At 41.1% G+C, this 23,932-nt stretch overlaps 1 long non-coding RNA gene across 2 annotated transcripts in view; it reads right to left on the reverse strand.

Annotated features, from left to right (window-relative positions):
- Nucleotides 1–16,793, reverse strand: part of LOC148057578 (uncharacterized) — a 44,489-nt gene extending 27,696 nt beyond the window's left edge. Inside the window, exons 1-2 of one of the 2 annotated variants that reach the window (XR_015703745.1) lie at nt 16,519–16,793; nt 15,998–16,121 (exon numbers count right to left, since the gene is read on the reverse strand). This is a non-coding gene — a long non-coding RNA (uncharacterized LOC148057578). Of the gene's footprint in view, nt 1–15,997; nt 16,122–16,426 lie in introns of both variants that reach the window. The other variant, XR_015703825.1, reaches the window with a different exon arrangement.
- Between the last annotated feature and the right edge of the window lie 7,139 nt (nt 16,794–23,932).

Genomic DNA, 23,932 nt, shown 5'->3' on the forward strand with positions numbered 1-23,932 from the left:
CATATATGCTTTTCTGAGAGGGATGAGGCTGAACAGGACTGCCCACAGTTGGCAGAGACAAGCAGGACAGTACAGGAAAGCCTCTGTGTGTTGCTCTGCTGCTGGTAATCTGGGCATATTTTTCCTGAGATGGCATTCTGATTCATTTCCACCAACATCCAAGGCAGCTGTTAGCCCTCATATGGAGGTAGAAAGCCCTGCTGAAAGGCTGTTCAACGTGAAAGCCAGAATAGTGTACTGCTGGAAGAATAAGATCAGGAGTACCTTTACAGGAGTCAGTAGCCCTATATCAAGCCAAAACAGATCCAGTGTTATCAGTATAGAAACAAGCCCACACTAAAGTTAAATAATGGGTTTTTAACCAATTCGGAACACAGCTTATGTGCTAGAATTAACACATTTCTGCTGAGTGGCAATGGAATATCACAGCCCTTTTTTCTTGAGTTGCCAGCTAGAAACTACTAAAATCAACTCCAGAGCACCCAGGTTATGCAGCTCCTGACTTACAATGATGAGGTAGACATAAAAAAGTGGAAATCAAACACATCATAAGCAATGCCAATGTCATCTTGTATCTTCTAGAAAGAACATAGAAAGGCAAGTCCAGCAAAACTTCCCATATCAACACCTTTTTAGAACCTGCTGACAGTGAAGCCAAGGAAAAAACTGGACTTCAGAACCCAGATCAAAGCTGTATTTTATAAAGAACTGTGAAAACAAATAAGAGCTGACTTCCCAAAGAAATCAATGGAAAAGTTCTTATATCTTTGATGGGACCACAATGCTTGTCTATAAAAACCACCTGCAAAACAGTCACAAGATTTGAGCCGTAGCTCATTCTCACCTCCCCTCCTCACAGGCTTCCTAAAGGCATGTAGCAAGCCTGGGCAGGGAGAGGACAGTTCATTGCATAGGCCTCCGCCTCAGCACCTTTTGTATATACGCAAGCTGATCCCCCAGGCTAGTTTCCTGATGTCCTTGTGTATGCGTGTATGATGCATCTTCATCTTTTTGTCTTAATAATTCATCATATACCCTATTGAAGAGACTATATGATTTTTTCCCACTCATTGATTAAAAGGGTCTTAAGATACGCTACTTCATTTTCCACTAAACTGACATACATTATCTTATTAACTTTGAACAATATAAACAATGTATTATAAGTATTTTTTACACTCAAATAACTCAAATGATTGTCACTGTGTGCCATTAAACTGAGGGTCTTTTTAATATACTCTAAGACTCTTCCACATAATGAGCCTTGAAAGGTAACACAATTTTCAAGATGAGTTATCACCTTCTGTGTCAAGGGCTGGTTCATGAAAGAAGTGAATTTATTGATTACTCGTGCTACAGTAACGTGCTAGATTTCTTTCAAAAAAGGCGAAATCCTATCAACACTCATACTGTTCTGTCACACAGATCTTTGTTGGCAACATTATTCTGAGAAAAAGGTAGGTAGTGTTGATACAAACATTGAGGAGGGAACTATGTTTCAGGTCAGTGAAACAGTGAGATAAGGTCACAAAAGGGATTCCCCTAGATATAAGAAGTTGTGAGGTAGATTCAAGGCATCCCAACCAAAAATCCATATTTTGTCATGCTCACGTATGCCATAGAGTCACTATGGATCACTCAGAGAAATGAAAGTGAGATCATGTGTATCTGTTATTTTTTGGATACGTAAGTGATAAAGCTTACTGCAACGTCTTACAGTGACTGTGAAGCCAGACTCAAGCCAGGACTGGCTGAATAAGGAATCTGATGGATATTTAAATCAAGAAATGTTAGGCATGGAGAGAAGAAAAATCACCTAATTCCCTACCAGATCTTATGATGTTTTATACCTAATAACTAGGACCAAGGAAGCAAAATCCCACATGAACAAGCACATCCCATATAAAACAAGAGTGGTTCTTGTCAGTGTAGATTAAAAAAAAAAAAAAAAAGCACGTAGATACCAATGCTTCTGTGTTTCTCAGAAAGAGGTAGAGAAAGGTGCAAGAGGCATCTCGGGCAACAGAAGCAGAAGAGGTATCTTCTAAGATAAGAATTCCGGCTTCATTAAAGAACTGGAGTGCTCAGCAGTTTAATTGAACAGATAGTATGCAATAGGCTTTACTTCTGAAAGACTTGATCCCCGACCAGCGACCTGCATCATCTCACGGCATTGCAACTTTTTTAGTTGAATGAGACAGAGATTCTCTTAGAGCTAAACAAATTTACAGGTAACTAATACTCATACTGCTTATTTCCATGAATATATATCTCTGTGTGTTCATTTGCCTCCCTGCCTGAATTTTGTAGACAAGTTCTGATCAAAACTGACAGGGTAGTGCAAACCTCCATGTTCACTGCCTCATGAGGAGGGGCAGCCAAAGAAAAAAATCATTAGAGTCCTCATTGTGAGAAAGAAGGTAGCATGGGTTCCCTTTTTATTAGACATCTGAGAATCTAACCTCAGACACATAGCCTATACCCCCTCACAGATAATGCATCCACAAGAAACCAGGTTTCCTTCATTCCCCCGCTCACAAAACTGCTTGTCTGATTTGGAGGTTAAATACAGCCCGCTACTTGATTTATCCATTACATAGTCAATATTGCTGCAACGTAGGTTCCAGTAAGAGGGCTGTTTTGTTGACATTTTCCAGGTAAATTACAGAAGAACCCAGCGTTAACTGCCAACAGAGACTGAGAGAGCATGTTCTCACCTCCTGAGTCTCCAGCATCAAATGAATGCACTTTCCAGACCTACAGGAAGGGCTCAGTAGGGAACAAGGCACACTCACGTGAACTGAAATAGCAGTAGAAGGATCCACATAAATAGATGAAGTCCTTTATAAAGAGGCTTGATTGTTCACGATGCCCTTGCCACCCATATGTTAGCTATTGAGCGATTCTGTTAAGTATATCACTATTCTCACTGGGCTGCAACAAAGATATTAAAGAAACCTGCTTGGGGCCATAAGGTGGTCCGAACTGGACAGGCAATAAAACACCATAGTGCTCCGACTAGGCCAAATAACTCACTCAGCACCTTCAAACAAATAACATAAAAAGCAATTATTTCTATTCCTAACAAGGGTAAATTTGAAGGAGTAGCAAAGGCTTTCTTGCTGAGTATCAATACTTGCTGCAGCATGTCACTAATGTGCTTCAGAGCTACATACAGGAGGTCTGTCCTACCAGCAAAATAGCTTTGTTCTTAGTTCACAAAGTAGTGTTAATAATGAATGTTTATAACAGCAGCAGCAAATGGCTTCCTGGAGGCTTTTTGTTATCTTTTAATAGGGAAGATTTTAGTCTCTCTCGCATTAAACACATTCAATAGTGTTCATTCATGTGCAGCTTTATAAAGAGTTTCTACAAAATCTCACACTGGGAAGGTGTCTCTTTTGACTAAGAAAAGGCTCTACGGCATGTACTGCGTTTCCTTTTAGGTAATATCACTGTCAACCTTGTTTGCACACAGTCAGACCTATAAAAGAAGGTTGGCGCTGGCACCCTGGCAGGGCAAAAGGTGCCTCCTCCCCCCTGCTGCTCTTTTCAGTGCAATGAAGGATGTTTCAATCTGTCAACTCTTACATTCCTAGGAGCAGGAGGGAGCATTTTATGATAGCCACAGTATAAAAATTCCTTAGTTGCATTCTTCTGGCAAGCTCCATTTTGACCAGCTGTTTCATAGGACAGTCTGCTCTACAAAAGGTCAAGGCATCAGGACTTTATCACGACAGGGACCAAGAATTATAAAAACATCTCTTAGACATCCCTTTTTTTGTCAAGAAGCCTGCTTACTGTAGCTGCTTTACCCACTCTGTTTATTAGGAACCACAGGTCTTGGAAACACATGGCATCCTCTTTCGGTTATCAAATTGGCTAGATGGGACATGAAACTAGTCAAAACAGCAGGGAAGGACAGACTGCGGTAACTCCAGAATACCCACAGATAGCTGAGATAAAGAGGAAAAGATGATACAGCAAACAGGCATGCAATTGCAGTGCACCACATTAGTTGGGTTGGTGCTGAGTGGTCATTACTGGTGCTATTTTCTGTTTAGAAAACTACCATATTCTAATGATAAAGCCTATCTCCTCTCCATTACAGAGCAATTGCAGAAGTACAAAGCATCTGCCCTACCATTAAATTAGCTACAGTCTAAGGCTTTTCTTTTTTAACTTTTTTCCTAACTTTCATAAAGGATCCCTGCGCTTCAAAATATGGCAGGTCCTCTGCTTTTTATGATTTGCATCTGCATTTGAACTCTTGCCAGTAAGCAGCATTTATGCTTGAAATTTCTAATGAGGTGTTTAGGACTCAAATGATGACAGGTGTTCTTTGTATTTTAATGGTAGCCATTATGTTCATTTGACAGAAATTTACTGTAATGGGGACACACTGGAGCCTTGTCGTCAACAAGTACTACTGCTGCTGCATATATGTCTCCTTTTCCATCTATATTGAGGTCAGCGTCTGCCTGTGGATCAAGCAGTTTGTGTTCTGGGACAAAAAGAGTCTCTATAAATGAGCCTGAAAAGTCTCATATAGCTCCAGGAAGATGTACACAGAATAATTTTCCACCCTCTCAACTTCACTGTGGGAAAGAATTGGGCTTGACTGCCAGCATTGCTGCCATGTCAGAACTCAGTTTAGTTCCACCTGTGCTTGCCAAAGGCTTATCTGTATCCGAGTCTAGACTTGAACATCCCCAGATTTAAAGGAACTTTAGATCAGTGCTTTGTATCAAGATCAAATCATACTACTATGCTGCCACTTCAGAAAGTCCATCATATCAGGCTCACTGAATGTATTGAAAGAATAAATAATTCATTAAATCAATATGCCATCTAACATAGTCATGCAGTGCTACAGTATAGTAGCTTCATATTAATGTCCTAAATTAAAATACTTTAAAAGGATTAATAAATGTTTAATACACAATTTAATGATTAATCATTTCTTAGATTTTTGAAGCCCAGAAAGTCTATAGCTTTGTTGTAGATTTGTTCTGCTATACCTACAACTGATATAACATACAGTGCTCAGGTTTGTAACATCTATTATTTGTGTATTTGTCATTGGTAAAGCATTTAGAAATGAAACATCAATATAATAGTAAAACTGAGGACCTGTTCTACTCTATGAAGGTTCCTTCACCACATCGTTATTATACTGGTATCAAAGTCCTACCATTTCATGCCTCATATTGTCACTTCACTCTCTCTCCAGCCCCCCGCCCCGGGGAACAGTGTTTGTCAGTGCAGCATTTTGGTTTTCAATGAGAATTTATTCACTTTCTCTCCTGCAAATCTTAAAGACCATTAAAAGAGAGACTTGTATGTTTCCTGCTCAATTTGTTCATTATCACTTCTACGTATGTGGAAACACGTAACAAAGTAAAAGCCCTGTCCTTATAACACCATCATCTGTTGATATACAATGCTACTCTTAAACATGAGATGAATTCCGACAGTGCACGTGCAGACACAGCTCCCACTGGGAAACTAATGTTCTTGTACAAGTTAAAACAGTCGGCGATTCTGAATTTTTTTATCATAGCCATGATATTTACTGCTGTTAACTTCCTCATCACAGAAAGAAGGTAATACTGACACTTTGATCTGGGATTTTGGTCCAGCTTCACCTCTATTAGTTAAACACACTCATAAATCACAAGACCAGATTATAAAAGTTGCTACACAGATATAATGGCCATTGTGAAGCATTTGTAGTATTGTACAACAGCCTCATTTTTAAAAATACAGCAATACAAAGCCCACGTGATATGAAGAGTGAACTGGTTAATGGAGAAACATTAAAAAGTAGAAATCGGTGGGAAGCCAGCCTCCAAAGGAGGTATTGTCTAATAGGATTTTGTGAGGATCAGGCTGAGTCTTTACGACAGATCTAGAAAGCACATCTGCTAAAACTGTGTAAATGACAAAGATTAACAGAGTTCTATAAAGTGGTGGACGGTATTGTGAAGAGACTCAGACAAGCGACTGAGCAGAGCTCTTACCGCTGTTGGGGCAGAGGGCTTATGTGACCAGTAAGGGTCAACCTGGGGTCCAAGCAACTGTTTTATCTTTGTACAGTATCAGTTAGGTGATTAGCATTGAAGTATTGTGTTCTTTTCCTTTTTTTTTTTTTTTTAGGACATAGAAGATAATAAAATCATAGAATAACCTCAGAAATTCATTCATAAATTGAGGGAAATACCTTGCAATGAAAGACCTATAGTATACATTTTGTGTACTATACTGTGGTTGGCTCTGACAGAAACTAATGGCTACAAAATGAAGCCTGAGGCCCAAATTTGTATCCGTGAACAGTATGAACACCTGGAATAAACAAAAGAAGGAGTCAGACTCTATATTTTAGAAGTCATTTTGACAAAAACTAGGTGTTATTTGGAAGATGATACACTATCGCTAATCTCTTCAACTCAGTTCAATTGGTGATGTTTTATGGACTAATGTACTCAAGAGGTTAGAATAAATAATCTAATGGTCCTGCCTCACTTTGAATTCTTCACATTCTTCTTTACAGCAAGAAGAATGGTTTCAAAGATTAAAATACCAATGGATAAGATTGTCACAGTCCTTATTTGCTTGTACAAGGATACATAGCCCCATGTCTAACTCCTCATAGCTGCAGTAAGTCTTAATCTGGTCGAGGAATAAGCCGCCTGTCTCTTGCTATGAGCAAGAGAACAGAAAAGGAGAAAACTGTTCCAGCTTTCTTCCCCTCTTGTGCAAGACTGGGTGAGGATGGATGATCGCAGGAAGCTGTAAGCTTCTCCTCATTAATGGAAGCGGACATTTGGGCTCAAGGCAGGAAAACACCCTTCAAAAAGGCAGTCACGCAAAAGGCTGCAGCAGACTCTGCTGCATTTTCTCTTCTGAGGATTGTGCTTTTACAAACCAAACACACCATCTCCCACTTCAGGTGCTCTATATAGTTAGGTACTGCATCCTCGCGCTCCTAGAGCTCCATGCTGTGAGGTGCTGAATGTCCCTCACAACTCTGAAAGACGCACAGTGTCCAGCAATGAAACCTAAGGACTCAGTCTGGGTATCCAGATTTCAGCAACAGTGCTCTGCAAAGTTTCCAAAAGCCACATTTCTTACGTTCTTGAAACCAAGTTGAAGATACAGTGATGGATGCTATTAGAGCCTTTTATGGGTAAGTATGAGATTTCTTACCATTTAGAGCACACTAATGACTGAAAACAACACATTAAATTAAGAGAATGTTTTCCTGGCAGTTATAATTACAGAAAACAAATAATTACTCCCTGTTGTCAAATAAACAAGGCAGTATACCAAAGACATTTCTTTTTACACTAATACAACAACTAAGACAAGCACTTAGCCTAGTGCTCGCCTATTGAGCCACAGTTTAATTTGCAAAGGTGTCAGTTTGAATGATCTTTAGGCTGTTCTGACAAGTCAGAGGCACTGACAGTTCACTAAGTGTGTAATTGCCCGCTTTCCCTCTTCAGTGAAGTGTTTAGAACATTGATCTTTTCCTTTACTTGCCACAAGTACAATTGCTTTCCTTATAAAAGCACTTTTAAACCTCAAACTTATATCAAATACAAAAGTAATTTATGGGCTAGTTTGAGGCTCCCTTTTCCCATTGCTAGAATGCTACCTGTAAGGTAAGCTACTCAGTTAGAGGTATTATAAAGAAATATACAAAAGTAGAGCAAAGAAGGCGTTGCTTCATAAGGCTGTGCATGTATACACACACAAGTAAAACACACACACAGATCACGTATGCACTCCCTGAAGGAGCAGAGAACAGCAAAATACAGTCTACAGCTATCTACCACATCTACCTGTTCACAGATGGTTCAAAACATCCATGACTAAACATGACTGAGGCTACCAGATCTTCTGTTTAACTACAGCATACAACAATCTCAAAAGCAAAATCTATTCTTTGGATACTTTTGAGATTCAGAGTTCATTTTTTCCTTTCCTACTTCATTTCCCCTCAATTTCCCTTCTCCTCAGTAAAAAAGGTGGGAGGAAAAAAGCACAAAAATATTTCTTAAACTACTTTAAGAAGAATTTCTATCCCTCTCCTTGATGTAAAAAAAAAAAAAAAAAAGGAAGAGATGGCAAGGAGGAAATCGCAATATCCAAAAACATCAACATGAGAGATTTCTATTAGAAATCAAATGAAAAATGTATTTATGTTGTTGCTTAGTCATTTTAAATGTCTGAGAAATATTGTCTCTGATTATTCTTATCACCTTCTCTACAATTTTGATTCAACAACTGCTGATTTCCAGCCTTCACTCTAGTTCTTTAATGCATGGCTTTGAAAGTTTCTGGATCTTTGTGAGATGCTGAGTATTTGTGGGTTGGAGTGCAGGTGGATGGCAACTCCATACTCATGTCAATCTTTAAGTCAATTAGGTCAGCATTAGGCCAAGTACTGTGACTAAAGCTTGCATAACAGTAACACTTCCAACACCCTACAGAGATTCTGCCATGCTTGTAACTCTGTGTGAAGGCATTACCTCTCAAGGTCAGGAGGATCAGCCTTTTATCCTTAAAAGTTTCTTTAGCGAAATAGTCCAGGAGTGGTACGAAAACCAATGGCTATTACTGAAGTGTCTTCATCCAGATGCACGTTTGGAAAGACAGCAATTTCCTTTGCTCTAGACATTTGCACTGCATGCTCAGTGTTGTGTTCACCATCCTCTCTGGCAAATCTGTCTGCCATATATGGTGGGGACCACAGAATCCTGGAAATTCAGCAACTCTCACGTCAAGCCACCAGCTGTCACTGATACAGAGGCTAAACAGAGCTCTTATGAAAAGCTGCACATCTGGAAAGCATGAAATCATTGATTCATAAATTAGTACATCAAAGTTAGGTAGGTTTTAACAGAAAAACGTTGGAGCTGTAACAGAGACCCATCTCTGGAAATACTGGCTGGACTTCATATCTGCTGGGGGATATTCATGTAAACTGAGTATTTGGGAATCTTATGGGAAAGTGTTATACACTGGATATGTTACTGGCAATGCACAGTTTTAAAGGTTTATATGTAGCAATAATGAATGATATAAGCCACATATGATACATACCACATGTATCTATATAAACACACATTCATTTTCCTATGCTTTTTTTTTTTTTTTTTTTTTAAGCAAGCTAGGTGTTATGGACGCCTTTGCCATTGAGGGATTCTTGTATATATTGCCAGACATTTTACTCACAGTCCTAAGAACCACTCCAGCCAAAAACTAGCTCAGTATCTTGTTAGCATCCTCATAGCGGACGAAATTTGATGCCTAAAGAACACAAGAACAGGGCAAGTATGTTGCTATACTTCTCTTCAGAATAATTTCCCCAACTCTCACAGTCTGTAGCTTGAATACTTTCTGAGCCAGAGGTGTTTTTTTTTAAATATTCAGCTGCTATTAGTGATTTTTTGCTCAATGGACTTCTCCAGTCTCCCAGTTCCACAGTTTAGCTTCATATTGGATAAAGAATCACCTCCTTTCACTTTGAACCTGGCAACTGTTAGTTTCATTTGATGCTCCTCTAGTTCTTTTACTGGAGAAGGCAGTGAATAACTGATCCCTGTTCATCCTCTCCATGCCACTCGCTGTGGAAATCAAAATCACAACTTACACGGACAAAAGAGGAACTAAATGATCATGATCTAAGTCTGCTCTCTTGACATCCAGGTTGAGGAACATGACAGATTGCTTCCTGAACCTAATCTTTCTGAAGAACAGCTGTACTGAAGTCATATACCCAAGTATCTATTCCAGCAACCTGTTGTCATCAGTAGCTACAACAGGATGCTTAGGGAAAAGTACAAAAATATGGCAAGCATTTCTCTCTCATATGCTTTCAGCTTCTAACAATCTTTACTTCCAACCTGATGTGTTAGTAATTGTGATGATATCAATACATTCATTATTCTAGATCCAGAAGCACTTCACACACTGTGGGTTGCCATAGTGAGTTTGTGGCACAAAGAACAGACACATGTAGGTGGCAGATGAGAGCAGAACCAGTACTCCTGAATGCAGAGTTTGTTGGCTTTTCCTGCACTGTGGAGTTAGCTCTGCACAGCTTAACTGGGGGAAAGAGAGACAGAAAGATGATAAATTTTGTTTAGAAGAAACTATTTTGTGCTCATAAATAAGATTTTTTGCTTTTATGAAGGGTCAATCAATTCTGAGGCATCTAGAAATGTGCAGAATAGGTTGTTTCAAACTCAGCGTTAACTTGCAGGATTGCAGGAACCAACAAATATTTTTTTAATTCTTATGTCCAACTTACTCATGTAACCACTTTGTGCACAGGCATAAAATATCCATTTTGAATTCTCATCATCAACTCAGAAAAAAAAAAAAAGGAGCAACCCACACGAATTGACAGTACCAAAGAAGAGTTTGCTAGCACATTCACACTGAATGAGACACTGGTAGGAAACTTGGTACAGAATTTGTCCAGGAGAGCATACTTTCATAGGAATGTTATTTACAGTGAACCTCATTAAAAGCTGTTCACATTCAAAGGATAAGTCTTACTTCTCAATTCTAAGCTGCCATATTTACCATCTGGGGTGCTCTGACAATTTTGTACTCTATCTATTGGCACTTGATTTTTTTAAAAATATCACTAAGCAATATTTTACAAGCATTTGCATTCTCAGTGTAGCTGCACCCATATTCAAAGACGTTGCGCTTTGTGCCTTCTCCTGGAAAAAACAGCTTCAGCGTTTCTTGCAGCTCTATTTAATCTAAAATATGTCATTTTAAACTGAAACTCCTCACCATATAAATATTCTCATGTTTTAATTGCCACTTTATTATTCAGAAGAGAGAAGAACTGAAAAAGCTCTTCATGCCTCAGTGAAAACTGTAATACTACCGGTATCTTAACACGGCAAAGAAGAGTTTTTGTTGCATTCATTATTTGTTCAAAGGGAGAGCATAGCATGCAATTCATTCAGAGCATGCAATTTATTCAGAGCATGCAATTTATTAAATCACAGTTAACTTCCAAAAGAATGTGACACCAAGAAACACACTGACAAAAGACAGCTGATCCTCATCTTACATTCACATTAAAAAAAAAAAATCTTCCAGTGACACAGTTGGGAAGTCACTCACCCGAGCACTGCAAGTATGAGACGCCATAAGGACAAGGGTAGCGCTAAGCCAAGGCTGCGTGCTTGGCATTCCGTATGGCATCAACCTCAGGCCATATTAAGTTGACTCTGGTATCAGCAATGCTTGTGATATGACAAGATCCTCAGAGCATTCTCAGCCAAACAGATGCTTTAGCGTCCTAAGTCAGAGGTTATATTTTCTGTGCAGCTAGGGCTACCACCCAACCAACGGAACATCTATCCTCCTTTGGATTACTTCTGTATGATGCCATCAATTTGTCCAATGTATCCCTTAAACTGTACTATTGGTCAAAAAAAATCATGACTGAAATGCCACCTTTGCTAAGCCAAAGGCAGGCTGATGAACAAATCAAAGACAGGAATGTGTCTACTAAGGCCCAGATTCTGCAGACATTGACTTAACTGTATCAATTTTGTTCATAAGCAATTTAATGGGACTATCCCTTAAAGTCACGTAGGTGAATAAAGGATTCATAAGAACAGGATAATACCCATTTCCTGAATCATTTTCCATTCCCTAGCAGGGCTGGGTGTTATCATTTGTTTATCTATAATTTAAGTATGATTTTATTAATGTAGAAAATAAATGTATTTATTCAGCAGGAAAGCTCCCATTCACATTGATTATCTTTCAGTTTGTCTTCCTGTTCATTGTATTTTAACTAGATGCTTCCCAAAAGGCTTTAAAATGTTCAAATGTAGAGAACAGACTTGCAGAGCCAGAGCATGGCTGAGGTTGGAAGACCACCAGGTCCAACCACCCTACACTCAAAGCAGGGTAGACTACAGTACGTTGCTCACGTTTTGAGGATCTCTAATGATGGAGACTCCACAACCTCCGAGAAATCTATTCCAGTGCCTGACCACAATTTAAAAGCAAAACAGACTGTTCTTATGGTTAAATGGAATTCCCTGTAATTTCCCATATGTCACTTTGCAGCCATTTCCTCGTCTTGTTCTCTTGTCCTGGGAACCACTGGGAAGAGTCTGGCTCCATCTCTTCTTCTCCCATTAGATGTTTAGACACCTTGATAAGTTACCCCTGAGCCCTCCTTTCTCAAGGCTAAACAGTCCCAGCTCTCAGCCTCTCCTTGTACAACAGATGCTCCAAGCCCTTATTCATCTTCTTGGTCCTTCACTGGACTTGCTCCAATATGGCCATTTGTTTCTTGGGACCATGGAACCCAACACTGGGGCACAGCACTCCAGATGTGGTCTCACCAGTGCTGAGCAGAGAAGGATCATCTCCCTCAGCCTGGCAACTCTGTTTCTAATGCAGCCCAGGATGTTGTTGGCATTCAAGCTGCAAGGGCACATTTCTGGCTTGTTGCCCACCAGGACTCTCTAGGTCCTTTTCACCATCACATTTTCTTTTGATTTCATATTCCAAATTTCTGTCTTAAAAGGCAAGCGCCGATTAATGTCTTATTTTTTCATGACCTGCACTACCTGTAGCACTCTTTAGCCTCAAAGTGGCTAAAAACTTCAATGTGAACTAGAGTCAGTGAAAATGCTTTTAAAAAGCCTAGTATAGCTACAGGTACAAGAACATGATACAAGAGTAATTTTTATTGCACAGTTAATTTTGATTTGAAGTAGTAAGGCCCTCTGTATTGTTATAAGCATATCTGCATGGTAATGTTTACATGGTACTTTCATGTGCTAGGCTGAGTTGAGGGTGCTAATAAATCAGGCATACTTTCTTCCATCAGCTAAAGATCCACCGAGATATGAAAATATTTTTCTGGAACAATTCCTAGGATTCCCCCCTATCCTGACTTAGTTTCACAGATAACAGTCCTTAGCCAGAAAGCAACAAGGATAACATTCAGACAATACAATAGCAAGGTCAGGGGAAGAGGAACATTCATCCTTATTTGCTTCAGTTTTAAAGGAAACTAAGTTCCTAAATGCTTCATTGTAATTTGTGGATGATTCACTTCAGTGTATTTTAATACTCAGATTGTCATAGATGCCAAAGAACTGTCACAATACCATCACCAGGACTGTTTGGTTATTCAGGCTTATTCCCATTTCATTGGGAACATCTGGAGCTAGGACCCAGTGCAAACAGAAATAAGAAGGCATGAAATTTTCTCTAACAGATGTTTAAATAGAGAACAGAATTAAAAATACAGATTTCTAACAATGAGGATATTTAATTTAGAGAATAAATATTGTGCCAGAGTGCTTGCGTTCCTCTATTTTTGGCCGATCTCTACAGAAAGTTAAATATTGCTGTACCCAGCCACAGCTCCCACTGCTGAATCCTGGAGTAAGTTTAGCTATGTATTCAGAGCCCTGGAAATACTCAGTCTTGTGAGCTCTCCAGCCACAACTGTTACTAGCAGCCCACCGTTTCCCATGACAGCTTGCTTAGCCCCCTTCCCCCAAATATTACAGTAATTCCAGAAAACTGACTTCATAAAACAGTTCCAGTATTACAGAGTATTTCCTAAGTGCTCTTGAAAATTCTACCCACACATATTTCTTTGCTAACTTCATAGTGAATCAATGTGCTTCTAATTGCTCAAAAATAAGTTTCGCCTGTGTACACAAATAAGATAGACCTGAAATACAAAGAACTGGATTGTTAGGTTCATAGTCCTGAAACCGCCACCTAGGCACGTCTGAAATACAGGTTGATAATTACATTAAGTACTAAGACAGAAAACAGCGTGAAGACATATGCTGACAGTTTAAAACAAAGTTAAATACTTTTTTCTTCCCCAAGTCTTCTTTTTACTATTACTTTAAGTGCACTACTGATGATCCTTTCTGCCTCCACAGATCCAGAAGGACATTACTTACAACTGATTTCCACAATTGCCAGGGACTTCTGGAAATCACATCCACTAAGAACTTAAACACAGAACAGTGGAGATAATCTGACATTGAAGCCATACACATTCATGCAAGTACCAGAACTGACAGCCTCCCAATCACACAGTGTTAACAGAAGCAAAACTACACTCCACCACTGTCAAAACAGTCATATATCCCTGAACATGACTACCTAACAAGGGTTTACCCCCTGCCCTGTGCTTGTACGTGCATACAGGGGCTGCCTTCCTCTTTCTCACACCTCCTCTACCACACCTTTCTTTCCACCATCCCATGTCTCAGACTCACTGCGATGTTTGCCCTTACAGTAGTGCTCTATCACTCTCATTTACCCAAACTCCAGTTTCAAAATCCAGTTTCCCAAATCAACAGTCCATGTGCTCATGCACTCCCCATCACAGTAATTTTTTGTTCCTCATGCTAGAGAGGGAATTTGTTCCCACTAACCTTCCCAGAAAGTGCCCTGCCCAGTTTGTGCCCCAGTCCTCTCCTATAACAACCCTTTTTATACCTCACCCCATGAAGGTTCCCTTACTTTCCCCCCTGCCTCTTGTAAAGGGATGCCCATATGGAATCCCATTTGCTATATACCCTTCATCCAGTTATACCCCTAAGCCTCTTTCAGCAACCCTCTAAATCTTTCCCACATACAGCTCACACTCCCACAATTTTGTGAGCTTCTCACACCAAAGCCACCCACACCTCAAACCCAGCTTTGCTCTGCTATTCTTTATGTCCTTTCCATAACTGTCCTTTGCCCTTGCACTCCATACAAGGTGTCTCCTTCTCCTGCCCATTAGGAGACCCTATGAGCACTCCATACCCAGCCTCACCAAGGATTTCCTGTCATATACTTTAAGCTATGGTTCTGCTTTCTGCAACTCCCCCAGCCCTTGCTTCTCTGTTTGGAGAGTTAAAGTGTCTTTGACATTGCTAAAGCAAATGCATAGAAGACACCTGAGTCCTTCACTATCTCTTAAATGTCCTCCTTTTCCATAAAGCCAATTTGTTGCACACCAATCACCCCCTGAAAATTTGCACTAGAGAAGCTATTCTAGACATTAGTCTAGAGACATGATGAGTTGCAGAATTCCCTCAAGTAATGTTCGTTTTACCGGCAAAAATCACAGTGATTGGGTTATGGAGCTTTTGCTATATTGATACATAGTACACTCACTGTCAGAAGCTCAGAGTCCAGTAAAAGCCTTTTGCTAGTAGGGAATAACAGTATTCATGTATCATTACAAATTCTTACATGCCATAAACTTACATAGCCAAACTCTGCCTTCCCCCTTGACTTCAATGGGGGCAATTAGGCTAACACTAATTATCTTTGGAAACCTCTGAGGGCAGTTTTTGGTACAAAGCACCTGCCCTTCTGAGCATATTCTTGCACAGTATGTGACCATTTTCCTTTTTCAGTTAATTGTTCTTGAGCTTAGTGTCATGAAAACAGCAGTCAATAATCTTTGTTATATCCATATTTCTCTTTTAGCACTCAAAGACTGGAGGTTAATTCAGAAATAAGCTTTTCCTACTACTATTATCCTGTCCATCATAGGTTATGGTCAAAAAGGTAAAGCTGAAGGCACAAATGGGGTTGCTGCATGCAGTTGAGCAGGCTATGGGTTTGAAAGACTGAGAAATAGGCAAGTTCTGCACTGAAGGAAGCCATTTGAAAGATCATGGCAAATTTGCCAGCACTGGGAGGTAGAGAAAAAAAAAAAAACAAAACACAAAAAACCAAACCAAAACAAAAAAAAACCAAAAAACAAAAAACCCAACCGAAAATACAAGATGGGTGTACTGTGTGTTCACAGTATGATCTGCTGTGAGTTAAGACTTCCCTGTGACCAGGTACCACAGACTCATCCTCCTTATCTTGCAGGAATGACCAGCTTTAACATTTTTTTTTTTAATAAAAAAAAAATCTCCTGCAATATAGTACAATCTCTTTTTATCATAAATGTCACTACCTTTCACAGAAGTAGACTGAAGTATCTCAACACTTATTTCATTCTTGCAGGGCTCTTTTTTTCCTCTGGACTCCTCACCGTAGCTACAGACTTCAGAAACACTCATTGTGGGAAATCTTCACAGCTGAGGAGAATAACAACAGAAAACACTATGTTTGAGAGGGATTGCTGGAGTACATAGTGCTGTCAAAAAAACCTTACTGCTAAAGACAATTTGCACAGGTACATAAAAGTTAAATCAGATTCAGAGTGGTAAGTACTTAACAATTGGAACTGTTTATTCCTCTTCTTTAATATTATCCTTTATTCTTCATTTAGATTCACTGTAGATCTTCTTCTTTTTATATAAAAGGACATCCTAATTTTTTGAAATTTGTACTCATGACAAGAAAAGAGAACAAAACTGACAGCCCTCCACTTTCATTTTACCTGTAGGAGAGCAGCAAGAGCAGAGGAGCTGCACAAGGGATAACAATCCAGAGACCAAAGGCAACCACAACACTGGAAGTGCCCTCACTCACCAGGGCCCATTCCCAGAGGGTTTGAACATGGCAGGCAGCATGGTGGTAATAACAGGATCCACTGACAGTCCCAGACAAGGCAAGGTAAGGAAGCAGGTCCAGGATCCAACCTGGGGACCCACACAGGAGATGAGGCCAGAGACAGGGCTGTAGATAATGCTGCAATATGTGTCCAATATCCACCCAAGGAAAAGGACTAGGGACAAGCCACCTAAAATAGTGGCCTGAGATCCCTCAAAGAAGCAAGGCCAGAGACAGGACTGGAGACAGGTACACCTGTTACGTAGCTCAGGCCAGGACTGAAGGCCCAAGCCTGAGCTTAAATGGAGCTCCTGGGGTCATGGGCAGAAGGCACTGGTGAAGGCCCCAGGTGAGGCTGGTCAGGGACATTAAGGTCTATTAGTGCCCTCATGTCCCAGCCATAGTCAATGGCTCAATGTCAGGTTATCACTGGTGCTAATACTCAGTATCTTTCCCAACAACTTAAATGATGGCACAAGATGCACCCTCAGCAAATCTGTTAAGAGCAATTAAGGTGTAGTAGTCCCTCAGGGCAACAACATTACTCCAGTCTGAGGTTGTGAACATCTGCTTGCAAAGTGCTGTGTCGGGAGCACACACTTTACTCACCCTAGGAGTTGAGCGGCCTGCACTTAAGGCCAGCTTTCGGAGAGGAGAGAGCTGTTTGAGAAGCCTTGGTCAGCCCTGGAGCTCAGCTGCAAGGAGTTTCAGCAGAGGCTCCCCTCCCCACCCCATCTCAAGGCTCCTGCCCCTGCCTGCCTTGCTGTTGTGCTTGTTCCCATCTTTTTCTCCCTTATGGAGAAGGATCAGGCCCAGCTGCTCCAGGGACACACTGCTGCTCATGGGCAGGAATCCCAGTCTACCACAAGGACATCCTGGGAACAACTCAAGACAACCTCAATTCTTGGCTGTTGTACTGAGTTTTCTACTAAGTGCCACAGCTGTTGTGCCATGGGACCCGGAGAGTGTTGCACTGGAAAATATATAGCTTTCACAGATTATGGCTAAATTTCAGAGCATGGCCATGCTTCCCATCTTCAGGATTCAAACAGGCCTTGGCCTATTTGGGATGAGACCTAAGTGGGCACCATACCCCCTTCCCTTTCTACATTCATGATTTACAGAGGCAGACAGGCAGAAGGGAGCTGTGTGATGCACTCCACCATGTCTCTCAACTGTGTGGCAAGCAGAACAGCACTCCAGCAAATACCATGGCACACACCCGCTCCGCAGCTGAGGTATGACCACTGAGACAACGCACTGTGAATGCCCAAAGCTAATTCAGTTAGTAAAATGCCCAAACAGCTATCTAGAGGAAAGGGTCCAGACATAGTTGAAGCTAAAATATATGCTGGATGAGACAGAAAGGGGTGTGGGGAGCTTTCCCATACTGCATGGGGTAGTCCTAATGGGGAAAGGGAATACAGCTCTCTTGCTCCTCTGGAACATTTACCTGAGAGAGTAAGATAGGAGGCCAGTGGCTGCACTATATTCAGAATAAATAAACTCAAATAGCTTCTGCTATAAACAAGAGTCTGATGTAATATAAAAGGTCACTGAGCACCGCCTTGGACAATCCCAGCAAAGGGCAATACACAGCTTATTTCTTTTGCACTGATTCTCTTAGAAAAGTAATGTATTTGTGACTTTCTACACTTGATTTATTTGAAGCACCTTCAGCTTTGTTATCAAAGATCAACCTTTGTAAAACTTCATCAATTTATTCTTGGGATTAAGCACGGTCTTTCAAATTAATTAGGTAGCACAACAAATGCTTGTGGAATCTGAATGCCCTGAAGGACTTGAAAAGAATATCAAATCGGTTTGGACAGACTGTTAAAATCAGTCATTTGGGAGTGAACTGGAGATTTAGAAGCCTCCACCGTGACTTCTGGGGCATATTAGTGCTTTCATGCAAGAAGGCTCACTTTGCCTTCCGCTCATTCCTTCCCTTGCCATCAAACTGTGCTCAGTTTCAAGCGACTAAAGCCATTATCTCACACAGACATCACAAGTGGAACTTCTCCGATGATTTTAAAGCCTCAGATTAAGGCCTTGTTCTTGCTTGTAGTTGTGGAAGTAAATTAGGCAGAACCCTGAAACAAACTGTTTCACCCCCCATACGCGCACACACCATTCATCAGCAGCTTTCTGGCCAGAGCCAGAGATACTTGCTGGTAAACAAGGATAGGACAGTTCTATTCCAAAAAGGAGCCTCTGTTTTCAGCATTTGACAACAGGCAATGGCCAGCTAGGGTGAATTACGGCACAGCAAGAACTGGTCCCATCTAAGGCACCTCATTCTGCCCTGGTAGTGTTAAAAGACCATGGACATATCATTGAGGGACTGGCTTTCAAAACTGTGAGGGAGAGGATCTATAAGCCAGGTGCAGACCTGCTCAGCAGACTCATTTGAGCTTGATTTTTAGCTCTTGCCATCTAAATCATTGTTTGGCTCAGCCTTTACTAGACAATTGAGAATTCACACCAAAAGAGGGACGTACGCACCCAGATTTCTTTGCCCCTGCAGCTCAGCCTGTCCACTGGATGGAATCCCTTGCTCTGTAATTTGGGCGGTAGATGGAGAGACTTTTAGCTTTACAGACCCTCAGTCTAGTTTGAGCTGATGGGAATAGGAGAAAGGCAGAGGGTATTCTCCTATTCCGTTCCAAGACTTGCAAGGGAAGAAGCAAATTTTGCAGGTTTCATTATTTACATATATCTGCAAAGCTTATTTTTCAGCAGGAAAAGCCTGTGATTCAGATACTCAACATAAGCAATTTGTTTGCCTGAAATACCTCCTCTCCCCCCACCAACCAATACTAGAATATTTTTTTTTCAGGCAATATTTTGGCACACCACCTTTGCTGCAAGCAAATATAGCTTATTGAGAACAAAGACCCCTTGTAAGAGACGGTTTTCATCTCATCTAAGAAATTACATGGCTGTCTCAGCTAAAAGTAGACCGATGCTAATATTAGCAGTTAATGTGTCAGCAAGCATCTCAATACCACTGCTCGTTGCCCTGTAAGAGAATATAAAGAAAGTGAAAAGGACAGCATTCACTGAGGGCCTGAGATGGAGGATTTAAGAGATGTATCAGAAGAGGTAGAGATTTCAGCCCAGATAATTAGTTCCAGTGTTGCAAAGGTAGACTTCTTGGCTGAAACAGATACAAATGCTCCAGAAACAAGCCTTTCCACAGCCTGATTTTTCTGCTTGTCGCTCAGAGGTAGAGAGGACAAGAAAACAGCTAGAAGTTAGGAGGGGATTTTCAGATATTACACAAGCTCAAATCAGGTGCCTGAGCCCATGAGTTTCTGTTCATCTTTTCTGTGCATTCAAACACAGAGTACAAACAAAGGAGTGAGAGAGCATTCATCTTCCCTTGACAGCTGATTACACTTCTTGGTAAATACTCAGTAAAGTAAATCCATAAATATGGTCTGCCTAAAAGACCACGAGGGACCACTTTAGGTAAGTGTGGTGGGTTAACCTTGGTTGGCTGCCAGGTGCCCACCAAACCACTCTCTCACTCCCCCTCCTTAGCATGACAGGGGGAGAAAATAAGATGAAAAAGCTCATGGGTTGAGATAAGGACAGGGAGATTACTCATCAGTTACCGTCACAGGCAAAACAGACTTGGCTTGGGGAAGATTAATTGAATTCATTGCCAATTAAAAATAGAGTAGGATAGTGAGAAACAAACCCCCCAAAAAAACAAAACTAAAACCACCTTCCTCCCACCCCCATCTTCGCAGGCTCAGCTTCACTCCTGACTCTTCTACCTCCTCCCCCTGCCCTGAGCAGCACAGAGGCATGGGGAATGGGGGTTGTGATCAGTTCATAACAGTTCATCTCTGCCGCCCTTTCCTCCCTCACACTGTTCCCCTGCTCCAGCATGGGATCCCTCCCACGGGATACCATCCTTCATTAACTGCTCCAATGTGGGTCCTTCTCATGGGCTGCAGTTCTTCAAGAACTGCTCCATCATAGGTCCTTTCCATGGGGTACAGTCCTTCAGGAACAGACTGCTCCAGCATGGGTCACCCATGGGCCACAGGTTCCGCCAGAAAACCTGCTCCTGTGTGGGCTCCTCCCCCCAGGCTGCAGTTCCTGCCAGGAGACTGCTCCTGTGTGGGCTCTCCATGGGCTGCAGCTTCCTTCAGGGCACATCCGCCTGCTCCGCGGGTTGCAGGGGGACAACCTGCTTCACCATGGTCTTCTCCACGGGCTGCAGGGAAATTTCTGCGCTGGTGCCTGGAGCACCTCCTCCCTCTCCTCCTTCTCTGACCTTGGTGCTGCAGGGCTGTTTCTCTTCCATTTTTCTCACTCCTCTCTCACAGCTGCTGCACAACGTCTTTTACCCTTTCTTAAATATGTTATCAGTGAGGTGCCACCAGTGTCACTGATGGGCTCAGCTTTGGCCAGCAGTAGGTCCATTTCAGGGCCAGGTGGAACTGGCCGTGTCCGACACAGGGGCAGCTCCTGGTCTCTTCTGACAGAAGTCAGCCCTGTAGCCACCCCACTACTGAAACCTCACCACATAAACCCAATACAGTAAGGTAGATGACAATGGAGGTAAGAAGATATAGCCGAAATAGGGTACATAAGATCATATATTTGTGGCAGAAAAATATATGCAAATTGATTAGAGTTCTTCTTTAAAAATGGTAGAGCTGACTGAATATCAGAGTGGTAAAGTCAAAGAGAAAATGATGTTCACTAACACGAACATCCTGATCAACTTGCAGCAGCATGAAATATTCATGTGCATTGACAGAACCAAAGAAGGGAAAGTATTTATCAGTCTATAGGTAGGGCAACAATTTTATATGACTGAGACAGCTATGAAAGAAAACCACATTAGCACAGTGGTGGGGCACTGCAAATCAAACATTCCAAGCGGAGACTGGAATCGCTGTCTAGGCAAACCATTAGGAAAGCTTTTGGTTGCTTGGGAGAATGCCTCAGTAAAACATACATGAATTATTCACTCGTGTCCTTATATTGTTAATGCTGTGAAAATAAATACAAACACACAAAAAAAGAAACAATATTCTTGTTACTTCAAGTCATTTTCAATACACTAGCAATGGGAATTACTTCTGTTAAAAAAAAACAACAAACAACCAACCAAAAAACCCACCAAAAAAGCCCAACCAAAAAAACCAACAGTACAGATCAGGACTCTCAATTGAAAACCAGGTGATACGGGTACTGGAAGCAGATGGTAGTACCAAATATACCCACTGATCTACAGTACATTCTTGGCTGGTCACATCACCACATTTCTAATTGCCTTCAACCTTTGTCTAGCACTTCTATTTACTGTAAATCTTCAGAGAAGGTGTTATTTCTGTAAAAGTGTTGACTTGGAAAGTAATACAACCCAAGAACCACGTACATGCCTCATCAGAACTGCTTTTTCTGGGAAGGACACAATTCACAGAGTCTTTCATAGCAACAGACATACTTGATAGAAACAAAACCAGTCCAAATATCAGGAGTGATAGGCACCGCAATCTGCTATGTGCCTAACAAAGGTTTGGTATAATTCCTACTGAGATCAATGGAGAGATTCAAGGGAAATTATTGACAGCAGTGACTATATTCTGTATAAATTCTCATTCATATTCCGCCATATCTAAACACAGCAGGAAAAGACACTTTGTCAGGTTTTGAGGAGGATAGTTAAAAATGCAGAAATTAGGGGTCCAACTTTGACTCAAAGGGAGTGAGGTTAGAATGCTCATGTGCTTTTGCAAACCCCTTCCTAGCCAAATACATATATTTTTCCATTGTGCAATTATTTATGTAATAAAACCAATAAATACCATTTTCTCTACAGACAAATAAACCCCAAACTCTTAAATGTACTCTGTGGCATTTGTGACTCTAACTACATCTCAGCATCTCTTGCAGCAGGTCTGGAGTGTGCTCTTGCATGTCAAGTCACTCTCACATTGCCCTTGGCTACATGAGTAGAACGGGCCATGGTGCCTACAGCTACACAAGTAAGAAAGACCAGAGGTGGCATGGCCAGTTCATTCCCTTCAAACTACTTGGACAAAAACAACTATGCGACACATGAATTTCATTCCTTGCATACTTTTAGACCATGTCAACATGAGCACCTTTGCAGCTCAGGCTGGTGACACAAGACTCCCTGCACTTCGCACTGCTGTTACATTTACCCAATTAACAAAACTAGGATAGGAAACCAGTAGAATCCTGTGTATTGCTAATCACCACACTGGCAGTAACTGCATTTCCAGGACAGCCGGCAATCCTTTCAAACAAGCACGCGCACAAAAAATAATCCAGTTAGGTAACTGGAGATTCTTCAGGAAGAACACCATCATAGTATAGGGGACACGTAGCTTAACTATGCAAAAATTCTCATTTAACAATGTTATCAACAAATCTTAGAGCTAAATGAGTCCCCTCCCTTCAACAAAAGCTAAAATACGATGAGCTACCAGTAGATATTCATTCAGTACTCTTAAAAGTTACATAAAGAATAGCTGCCTTGGGAAGTGAGAAGCTTTAATTCTTTTTTAGGCTGCTGTACCACCCAAATAAAGTTCAAATGAACAATAAAGGTGGTAAGAGTGGAGAATCTTATGAAATAACAGATTCCTAAAATCTTTGTTCTAAAAGTGAGATATATAGAGAAGAACTGTTTGTTTAAGGGACAGAGAATATCAGTCAGAATGCTTTGCCTACATCTCTCATGACCGAAGGTCACCACTTTGCCGCTTCTAAGTATCAGATTTTCACCACTAACAGTGTTTGAAATGATACAAGGAAGACGTTCTCTGAAGGCCCTACTTATTTATGGATGCTCCAGATCTGAGCTATGTGGGCAAAGGGGTTGAGCTGATCGTTCTTTGACCAAGTGAGCAGCGAACAAGAGAGAAAGAAGGGGATAGCACAAAAACAGACTGAAAAGCAAGCTCCAGAAATAGCCTGGATCAGCACTGAGAAAAGAGCTTTTGGACAATACAAGCCGAGTGAGAGGTTTGGAATTGTAAGCAAATACATTGTCTCCTTGTTTTGTCCTTTCTTCAAAGAAACAGAACCTTGCCCACTCTTCAAAGATTAAGAAAAGTGTACCCAGCCTGGGTGAAAACACTGCAGAAGTTGTACGCTCAATAAACATTACTGTCATTTTCTCAGTGCCTCGTTGGTGCCTGGTAAAACACATTGCCTTGGGCAGAAGCTTCTATCCTATTTGCATGTAACACAGGAAAAAAAAAAAAAACTACAGATAAGGCAAAGAAGAGGGAGGCAAAAACACATCAGTGGGCGTGAGCTTTAAACATACAGTCAACTAGCAAAAGGTAAGCACTACACCAATGCTCATTCTCACACAGTCTGGCCACACAGG

This window comes from Nipponia nippon, unplaced genomic scaffold (genome assembly GCF_047370975.1).
Source record: "Nipponia nippon isolate SJK-2023a ecotype South Korea unplaced genomic scaffold, ASM4737097v1 scaffold_1, whole genome shotgun sequence".
NCBI lineage: Eukaryota > Metazoa > Chordata > Aves > Pelecaniformes > Threskiornithidae > Nipponia > Nipponia nippon.